Source organism: Chinchilla lanigera, unplaced genomic scaffold (genome assembly GCF_000276665.1).
Source record: "Chinchilla lanigera isolate Chin_1 unplaced genomic scaffold, ChiLan1.0 scaffold00001, whole genome shotgun sequence".
Classification (NCBI taxonomy): Eukaryota; Metazoa; Chordata; class Mammalia; order Rodentia; family Chinchillidae; genus Chinchilla; species Chinchilla lanigera.
In genome coordinates this window covers 62,764,335-62,775,595 of record NW_004955402.1, presented here as the reverse complement: position 1 = coordinate 62,775,595, position 11,261 = coordinate 62,764,335, and the positions used below count along the sequence as shown (strand labels likewise).

At 38.6% G+C, this 11,261-nt stretch overlaps 1 long non-coding RNA gene across 1 annotated transcript; it reads left to right on the top strand.

The window, feature by feature from the left end:
* Positions 1–2,354: 2,354 nt before the first annotated feature.
* Positions 2,355–3,674, top strand: LOC106147896. Its single transcript, XR_001232935.1, has 3 exons — positions 2,355–2,490; positions 2,914–2,996; positions 3,596–3,674. It is a non-coding gene; the product is annotated as an uncharacterized LOC106147896 (long non-coding RNA).
* Positions 3,675–11,261: the final 7,587 nt, after the last annotated feature.

Genomic DNA, 11,261 nt, shown 5'->3' with positions numbered 1-11,261 from the left:
TCTAGAGTTTCTGCTATTGCTTCTGCAGGGCCAGCTGGGCGAACAAGCCCAGTGACTGTCAGGCCTGCTTCCCTGGGAACAGTCACAGGCACTGCATGGACATCCAGCTGCCTGTTAGGTCCTTTAAATACAGTGCTTTTCCCAAGTGCAGACTCCGAAAGTGGGTGGAAAACTCTGGATTCCCTGATGGCTGTGGCCAGAAGACATCAAGTGGTTATACTTAGCTCCCAGATGGCAGCTCCCACCCAGAGGATGGCGGCATGAGCCCTAATCGGGATGCTGCAGCAGCACCTCTGCTCTAGCTAAGTTGGGGCTGTGACTCTGAGCCTGCGCTTCCGTTGCAGTCTGTGCTGAGCTTCTGAAAGTGACAGAAACAGAGAAACCATTGCTCTTAAAGAACTTGACAGCCTCTCTCCCAATCCTCTGTATGCAGTGCTGCTGCATCAGCCTAAAATGACCTTAGTGAGAGTCACAAGACTCTACAGTGGTCACTTGGATTAATCGATTTAAATCTGGCAGAACTCCAAACAAAATTAGAGACAGATCACATGAGGCAAAATGCTAAATCCTGATCAGAGGAGAAAGATGATAGAAATGAAGCAAGAAACCTGGAACTTGGATAGCAGCAGGCAGGGGCAGATCAAATTTGTGGACAGGTTTAGAATATAGGTCAGAACCTGATAGCAGAAGGGTGAAACTGCCCTGAGAGTGCCCCTGAAGCCCCACATGGAGTAGGTGAGACCCTTCCCAGGAAACTGAGATGCTGGTTGACAGGATCAGATACAGGCCTTTGTTTTTTGTAAGGGGATGCTGAAGACAGCTGGCTGCAGACAGAGCTGTGGTTTCCTTCCAGAAACAGATGAAATTCTGAGTGTCCAATGAAAACTTGAAGCTTGAGCCAGTAGTACATACCAGGAACAAAGAAATGCCTCAATACCCACCAGACTTAGAGGGTCCTGGAAGGAGCTGTCTCAGGAAAACCCCATCACTACCAACTCCAGCCTACTTGGAATTTATATATAGGCTCCAAAGTTAACTTTTCAAAAGGGCCTTTATGTCACTTCCCAAAGAGGTCATTGCTTTGCCAAGGATTTGAAATGTTATCTGTGTCATGTCCTTTATTGATATTTGGACCTGTTTTTGGGCTCACAAACTCAAACCCCCTTTACTAACTAGTTGTTTTGTTTTACTTATTCTTTATTATTTTTCTAAGAAAAAAATTTGTTTTCTCAATCTCCTATGAAAAGGAAAGAGCCCAACCCCCGTGTTAATCATCATCTCCAGGGTGGACGGTCGGGGCCCCTTGCTGTCAGCACAGTGTGACTCTGGGGTTACTCATCACAGGCCCAGCCTGCCAAGCCAATGGCAGGAGGCCCCACTGCAGGCACCAGCCTGGTGTCCCTGCACCTGTGAGGGTTTCCAGAAGAACACGGAAGGGCAAGCTTCTCATTTTTCTTTGAAAGGGGAAGCATGGATCAATCATGGGTATTTTTGGTGAGCTGATTATTTCTGCTTTGCCCAGAAACAGTGGCATGCGGGTGAGACATATCAGGACTGCAGACAGACAGTCACATGAGGAAAATCCCACTTTTGAGCTCTCTATTTAGTCCTCTACTTATAGTTAAAAACTCCCTAAGAAGGGAGCATTAAAATTTTACAAAACAAGTTGTTGCTGCTCTCTTGAGTTAGAGCTGGAACAACTATTTGCTCTCAGGAGCATAATGTTGCTGTTGCTATTTAAATACTACCTTTAAAGAGAATTAAGATTTTAAAAGGAAGAAACCTCATAAAACTGTATTTCTTGGGAAGGACTGATAATCCTGAAGTTAGTCCTGTCCACAGAAGAGTAAGGGTGGGTGATAGTGGCAGCAGTTAAAAGCCAGCTAGTACGTGTACATGTACCAAGTCCCCACAATGAATATAAGCATTATTTATTGCAAACACATACTAATAACATAATAATTTTTAAAAAGCCAACCAGTGAGATTCTGCAAAGTAGCAGATCTTTATGAGATGCATGGCAGAATGTCCCTAAAGAGACGGTACACTGTGCTTCATTTGGCCTCGGCAGGTTTCAAGGCTACTTGAAATTACACCATAACTTTCAAGTTATACCTAGCTATAGCAGTTAGGTAGTGGGTGACTCAAACTCACTTTTTGTAATCATATAACACGGGATTTGATCCAGCAGCAATCACTTGGTCTTATTTTTAATGTTTTACTCCATGTCATCCTGAGACTAGTTCCACTTGCCAACATGAAGCAGTTTCTGACAGTGCCTAGGGGCATGAGTATAAAAGGCACAGCAGGCACCAGAGCCAGAACCAAAGGGTAGTCTGACAGGACTAGTTTTAGGGCACATCTCTAGCTGATGTGACCACCAAAGGCAAGGTGGCCACATGCTAGATGGTACCTCTGGGACTGCAGCAAGGGTCATCTTCCGCCAAACACCAAGGCTGTGGTGGGGAGAGTAAAGAGCCAACAAACCAGGTATTTGTTGGGAGAAGGGAAAAGGGATGTTGGCCTTGGTTGGATGCTACCCCTTTTTTATATTCTGCTCTGAATTTGTAGAAACAAGACTTACAAAAATATCTTTTTCAAAAATTTTTAAGCAGGCAGAAAATTTAAAACAAACCTTTAATGAACACTTATGTGATAGCCCCTGGATTCTATAACCAACATTTCTGCTGTTTTCTGGTCTGACCCTCCACTTATCCCCAATCCATCCATCAATCTATCTTGTTTTCTTCATTTCAAGATCAATTACAAATAGCAGAACTTCCTTCCAAACACTAGCACACACATCACTAGCTTGGGATCAACACCTCTTTGGGTCTTTTTAATAAAAAGCTTAAACAGCAAAGTGCATGTATCGTAAGTATACTACTTAACAAAGCTGGTGTTCTTGTACAGCCAATGCAGGTGTGTGGCATACATCACCCCAGAAGTCTCTTCCCTTCATCTTTCTCGGCAGTCCCTGTTCCTAGGCCTCAAAGGTAATATTTGATTTTTAAAAGTCCTTTTTCTTTCTTCAGATAGATTAGTTTTGCCTCATTTTGAACGTATAAGAGAGAATCATAAATACTTAGGCTTTGTGTGAGTCACCCCACACCGCACACACTGTTTCTGAGATTCACTGACCTTACCAGGTAAGTCTTCCTTCTCCACACAGGGTTTCTGACACCACCATGCTAATGTGAATTATTAGCTAGTTCTCTTGTGATTCAGCAGTGTTCAGTGACTGTGCTCCTGCTTCTGCACCAGAACTCTGCATTTTAAGAAGTCTATATCCTCCTGCCTCACTTGTATCTCAGTGTCTTAGGAATTGCAGAGTGGTAAAGGCAAAAAAGAAGAGCCAAAAAATTGCAACTCCAATAAGAGAAAAAATATTGGTTATAAAGGTAGAAGTGTTCAAACATTTCATTATTCACATCAAAGCTCTTTTTTTAACACAAGGTATGGAGAAAGTAAAAGTTTAAGCAGAGGAGCATGTGTTGTGTGAAATAATATTGTTTAGACCGGAAGATGTAATGAAGGAGCTATATATTTGAAATTTGTATGATACTCACCCCCTAAGTATTTTTTTATTTATCAGAATCACTTGTGATGATACGAAAAAGTATGTTGAGTTCTTTGGAGGAAACCTGAGCCCTGCTGTCACCATCTACTTCTTTGAGGACACAGGTGAGTGTTAGAGCATCTCCCATTCTGGACATGTGACAGGAACTCCCTGAGACTCAGTGACATGGCAGAATTTCATTACTAAGTTAATGGTCTAAGTTTTTTGATAGCCACACCTTTAGGACCAGATTTTCTGGGATTTGTAGGGAAGGGTGAGTCACATGCCAGATATCTGCAGCAATAAAAAAGTAGTCTTTGGAATTTAAAACATGGTTTTCCACAAAAAAATCATCCCAATTTAGTTTAGATGCAAAGTATTGATAAGCAACACATTGTTTATAAGCATCAGCCCAAAAGTATTTCCACTTTTTTCTGCTCTTGGTGGAGGTAGTAGTTAGCCTTGAATTGTCAAACAGTGCTTCAAATTTAACACCCTCCTTGCATGTCTGTGTCTGCATGCACAGACACACAGCTACACAACACACATATGCATATTCACTCACATGCAAGCATGCATATGCACACACAAACACTACACTTGTATACATATACATCCAGATCCATACATATGCACATACATATGTGATACATGCTGTCACAGACATCCTTTCATTTGCATATGTTCACCTTCACATGCATGCACACACACACAGTTCTCCATTTCCACTAGTTCACAGCTAGTGGAAATGGAGAAATAGAGGAACTAAGAGGAATCAGATCAAAGCAAGACTGAAACCCTGTAGGGCAGATATTAAATCCTATGGCTCCAAGTTTAGCACACTCAGAGCAGGTTTTTATGAGATATGAGATGTGAGTTCTAAAGGGATTGGGCAGCCCCACCCCTATGTCCTTGTTGGTTTTAGCCCACATGGCCCCCCTCCACACATGGCTTGTTGCTTTCCTTGGGAAATATCAGCCTAATAACCCACAGTTATTGCAGGCTGATCAGGCCTGCAATCTCCCAAATGAGTGGATGGCAAAGACTTAAATAAGTGAGACAACTGAAATGATTTCAGGGCTCCAGGAGGGTCTAACTCTCTTACAGCATTTGATATTCTCTGGGTTAGACAAAGACTTCTCTGGGTAACCTCTATTTACTTGGTTTACAAACAAAGGAGGGGAATACTCACGAAAACATGGGAATCTGAGCTGGACCTTGGGAGAATTTTCCCAAGTAGTAAATTATGTCAATCAGGAGAACTACCTTATCTTTAGGTTGGTATTTGCTGTAGGAGTGTGGATACTGAAGCTATAGTCTCCTTAAGTTAATCGGGGTTGAAGCCAGACATCTTCTGCTGTGACCTTATCTTGTCCTTTAATTTGTCACAGGCGTATATAGGCCTCAGAGGTGACCAGTGACTCATAGAGGTTTACTTACTATGAGTCTACTGCCCATTTTCAGACAAGGTGCCTAAGCTTTGGACAACTCACAAGTAAACACAGAAAGTCAAGAGGTTAATATTAAATACCGTTTGGAACTACTTTGTATGGTCTCCAACAGGGAAACATGCCAGGTTCCTGGCATCTCTGACTTCCTGGTCTCCTCTATACTTCTGGCTTCACTTTTACAGCTTCTTTCATTGCCCTCTCAGGGGCTTTTTGCCTGGCCCTCTAGGCCTTCTTCTGACACCTGGGTGGAAGCTTCCATGACCCACAACTCTTGCATTCTGCAAACCTGAAAACCCAGCACCATGTAATCGACACTAAGGTCTACTGCCAGTTTGAGCAGTTGGGAGTGAAGCTGACTGTACCACAGGTATCTAGGCCAAGGTCACTACTTCTTATGAGTTTGGCAGGGCTCCATGAGAAGTGTACACAGCTCAAGGAGCTTATGCACATAGTGATTTGGTCTTCTGCTGAGATAATATAGACAACTCTCTTGTGACCCATGTAACCATCGAGGCACGATGTTTTGTTGATGATTAGATGTTCTTTCTGTTCCGGATCTTACCCTTCCCTTAAAAATCTCTGTAAACAGCCTCTTTTGCTGATTGTATAAGTAAATGCACTGCAGTTGTTGGGCAGTTCCTTTCTCCCATCAGGATAGGGAGCTCCACCTGGCCTCAGCTTTCTGCCTCTTGACTCTTTTTTCCATTTTTCATCCTCCACCTGGAGTTTCAAGAGCTTTGCTGGACACAGCAAGCAGTAGTATGGCCCCCGTGGACTGCAGCTGCAGAGGTCTCTCAGAGCCTGAATGGCTGAACTTACAGAAATATTTCCCTAGGCCCAGATGGCCCTAAATGAACAGAATGCTGTGGGGCTCTCTTCTCAAAAAAAAGTCTTTCAAAAGATTTTTTTTTTTTACACCTTTGAGCTCAGATCAATTACTGAGAGACTTTCAAGCCATTTTTCCTTAGTCCTGATGCAAAGTACTTGACTTGTTTTTAATGCTAATCTTTTCAGCAGCCATGCTCTCCTGGACCTCAACTTCACAGGCACTTTCTGGTGAAAGTACAAACTTTAATATTATTCAGCTATGTTCTTTGTATATCATTCTCACTGTAGATCTGGCTGAAAGCAGCCAGCAGTATCCATGTCATAGCCTGCATTTTAGGCTGCCTTGAAATTTATTCCACCAGAGTAATTACTTCACCACCTTTAATCTCAGGTTCCTGCAAAGTCTCAGGATATGGACAAAATGTACACAAACTTTTTCCTAGAATGTAACACACATGACTTCTAGTCTAGTTTCCAATAAAATCTCCATTCTAATCAGAAACCTTATAAACCTGGCCTTTACTATCTGCATTCTTCTTTTTGTTTTTATTTTAAAGAGAATAATTTTAAAAAGGATGATAGCAAAATACAAACAAAACAAAGCAAGGACATTAAAAATGATATGGGGTTTCAAACCAAATGATAGGGATTAACAGTGATTGTTATATTACATATTGCTATCTTCAGTGAAGTTGCTCACATTACCAGATGAAAGAATGCAACATTGATCAAACCATTAAAGAGAATAAAAAGTGATTAAAAATATTAGAAATGATACAGAGCCTCACTAAACAAGATGGTAGGAATTCAACAATGATTGTTATATTGCATATTGTTATCTTCAAATTAGATGTTCAGATTACCAGATATAAGCATGCAAAACTGGTCAAAAAATTTAAGATGTTCCTTTCAATAAACCAATAGACATCAATAATACAATTATCCCAGCCTTCCTTGTATATACATATATATTTTCCCTTTCTTCTTTCTTTTCTCCTTTCCCTCATCCCAGTTGTTCCTTCTCTTTGAGCAATTTCTTTCCCTTTCACAATATCTATTGTATCTTTCAGGTTTTATTTACTCTTTCAGGTTCTTACAGTAGGGAGACAATATGATATTTACACATGGGAGTCTGATTTATTTCACTTATGAGTATGGTCTATAGTTGCACCCATTTCCTTATAAAAGCCTCAAGTTTATCTTTTATACTTGAGTAATACTCCATTGTATAAAAATACCACATCTTTTTTAATTGTTCTTTGGTTAATGGGCGTTTGGGTTGTTTCCAAGATTTAGTTATGACAAATTGTGTTGCTATAAACATGGGTGCACATATGTTGCTGTGGTATGATGTTTTCAGTCTTTTTTGAAAAACTACCCAAAGAAGGAATAACTAGATTAAGTGGGACCTCTAATCCTGGTTCTATTCTAGATAGAAGTCCTTTATCTGATGGACAGTTAGCTAAAATTTTTTCCCAATTAATGGGTTTTCTTTTTACCCTGCTAGTGATTTCTTCTGTTGTGCAAAAACTTTTCAATAAGATGAGATCCCAATTGTTGATTCTTTGAAGTATTTCCCACGCAGTTTGGGCTTTGTTCATGAACTCTCTGCCTATCCCTATGTGTTCAAGATTTCTACCTGCTTTCTCTTCCAGTAGATTTAGTGTTTCTCTTTTAATATTTAGATTTTTGATCAATTCTGACTTTAGTTTACTGCATGGTGATAGACATGGGTCTAGTTTTAGTATTCAGCATGTAGAGAGCCAGTTTTTCAGCACCATTTCTTGAAGAGTCTTTCTTCCAGTAAACATGTTTGGCTCCTTTCTCAAAGATAAGGTGGCTGAGTGTCTTTATGGTTGTGTCTGCATCTTCTACTGTGTTCCACTGCTCCTCAAATCTTCTTTTTGCCAGTACTGTGCTGATTTTATCAAAGTAGTTTTATAATGTAATTTCAAGTCAGAGATTGTGATGCCTCCTGCCTTTCCTTTGTTTCCCAGGATTGCTTTTGCTGTTCTAGGCCTTTTCTCATTCCAGATGAACTTTGGGAAGCTGAAAATATACTTTCAGACCTTGAAGACAGTATTGCAGCTAACAATCATGAAAGAAAGGATCTCTTAAAATTAACAAGGCACCAGGAAATAACAATTTAACAGCTGCAAGATGATGCAAACAAAAACAATTTGGACTAATAGGTGCCAATGAAACAGCAGGCATCAACACAAATGACATGAAAAGACTATTTGCAGAAGTAACAGCAGAAATTTACCAAGCATGGAAAAAGAATCAGAAATACAGTATGTGAGGCATATAGAACTCCAATTAGCCATAACCAAAATGAAACTACACAAAGACATATAATAATGAAGATCTCAGAAATTTGGCAAAAGAACAGAACATTAAAAGCTGTTCAAGAAAAAAACAGATCACCTACAAAGGAAAGCCCATCAGAATCATGGCATATTTTTCAACACAAACCATCAAGTCATAAAGAGCTTGGAGAGAAGTATTTCAGGTCCTAAAAGAAAAAAAATTCCAATCCAGATGTATACTGCAAAACTATCCTTCAAAATTAATGGAGAAATACAATATTTCCATGACAAAGAACACCTGAAGAAATTCATGAGTGTGAAATCAACCCTACAAAGAGTACTAAAAGATATTCTAGAAAAACATAAAATGACCACAATTTCAAGAAAAACAATAGAAAGGAAATACCAAGCAGAGCAAGCAAATAAACAGAGGGGGAAAAGTAGGGAACCAACAGCAGGAAAATAACATGGCAATGATAAGCCAATATGTGTCAGTTATAACCATCAATGTAAATGATTTCAATTCATCAATCAAAAGAAGCAGATTGGCAGAGTGGATCAAGAAACAAAATCCAACAATATGCTGTATACAAGAAACACATTTAATTAAAAAGGAAATTCATAGGCTGAAAGTCAAAGGATGGAAAACAATACTCCATGGAACAAAAACCCAGAAAAAAACAGGGCTAGCTATTCTGTTTGCAGACAATGTGAACTTCAAACCAAGAATTATCAGAAGAGATAAAGAAGGTCACTACATACTTGTTAGGGGAAAACCACAAGAGGAAGAGATAACAATCATAAATATATATGCACCAAATACAGGGGGAACCAACTATATAAGACAAATTTTAACAGACATGAAAAATCAGGGGCTTTAACACCCCATTGTCACAAAGATGTAGATCAACTAGACAAAAAAGTAGCAAGCAAGTAACAGAACTAAACAAAATTTGAGAACAAAAGGATGTAATGGACCTTTACAGAATGTTCCACCCAACAACATTGAAATACACATTCTTCTCAGCTACACACAGGACATTCTCTAAAATGGACCATATACTAGCTCATAGATGATGCTTAAGTCAATGCAAAGGAATTGAAATTATCCCAAGCACACCATAGTGCAATGAAATTGGAAAATAATGGCCAAGGAAATCTCAAAAACTTCATAAAGACATGGCAATTAAATAACACCACCCTGAATAACCAATGGGTCACAGATGAAATTAAAAGAGAAATAAAACAGTATTTATAATCAAACAAAAATCTAGATACAACTTACAGGAACCCGTGAGATGCAGTGGAAGCAGTCCTCAGAGGGAAATTTATAGCAGTGAATTCCCACATCAGGAAAACAGAAAGAGCACAAATAAACAATCTTATGCTGCACCTCAAGCTTCTAGAAAAAGCACAGCAAATGAAGCCCAAAACCAAAAGATGACATGAAATAAAGATCAGAGCAGAAATTAATGCAATGGAGACTCAAAAAACAATACAAAGAATTAATGAATGAAGAGTTAGTTCTTTGAAAGAATAAGTAAAATAGATAAACCCCTAGCCAACCTTATCAAAAACAGAAAGAAAAAACTGAAATTCATGCAATAGGGAATGAAAAGAATGAAATCACTACAGATACTGTAGAAATTCAGAAAATCGTCAATACTTACTTCAAAAATCTTTACTCTTATAGGATAGAGAACACAGAGGACATGGACAGATTTCTAGATATATATGAACTGCCAAAGCTGAATGAAGAAGATATAAAAATCCTGAATAACCCAATATCAGCCGAAAATATTGAAAATATAATAAAAAACCCTAACAACAAAGAAAAGCCCAGGCCCTGATGAATTTGCAGCTGAATTCTACAAGAAACATAGAGAATATTTAATGCTAATTCTTCTCAAATTCTTTAATGAATTTGAAAAGGAAGGAATTTTTCCTAACTCATTCTTGGAGGCAAGTATTACCCTGATACCAAAAACCACAGAAAGACCCATCCAAAAAAGAGAACTACAGGCCAAACTCCTTAATGAATATAGATGCAAAAATTCTCAAGAAAATACTAGCAAAGACAATGCAGCAAACCATCAAGAAAATTATACATCATGACCAAGTGGGATTCAACCCAACAATATAGGGATGATTCAATATATGCAAATCAATTAATAAAATACACTGTATCAATAGAACCAAAGACAAAAATCATAGAATCATCTCAATAGATGTAGAAAAGGCTTTTGATAAAGTCCAGCACTCATTCATGATTAAAAAAAAAACCTACAGAAAATTGGCATAGATGGGCTTTACCTCAATCTGATCAAAGCCACCTATGACAAACCAACAGCCAACATCTTACTAAATGGACAAAAACTGAAAGCTTTCTCTTTAAAATCAGGAAAAAGACAAGTATTTCCACTGTTACCACTTCTATTCAATATAGTTCTGGAAATATTAGCTACAGCAATTAGACAAGAGAGAGAAACAAAAGGAATAAGGATAGGAAAAGAAGAAGTGAAATTATCTATACTCAGAGATGACATGATACTCTACATAGAAGACCCCAAAAACTCCACCAGAAAGCTTATAGATTTAATAACAAAATTCAGTAACATACCTGGATACAAAGTCAATGCTCAAAAATTAATAGCATTCCTATACACAAACACCAAACACACTGAGAGAGAACTTAGGGAAACCAAACCTTTCACAATAGCATCTAAAAAATGAAATACTTAGGAATCAATCTAACAAAAGAAGTAAAAAATCTATATAGTGAAAATTACAGTACTCTGAAAAAAGAGATCAAAGAGGATATTAGAAAATGGAAAGATATTCCTTGTTCATGGATAGGAAGAAGATCAAAGAGGATATCAGAAAATGGAAAGATATTCCTTGTTCATGGATAGGAAGAAACAACATTGTGAAAATTGCAGTGAGGACTCAATGCAATCCCAATTAAAATACCATTAGTATACCCCACAGATCTAGAGAAAACATTCCTAAAAGTCATCTGGAACCAGAAGAGGCCTAGAATAGCAAAAGCAATCCTGTGAAACAAAGGAAAGGCAGGTGGCATCACAATCCCTGACTTGAAATTATATTGTAAAG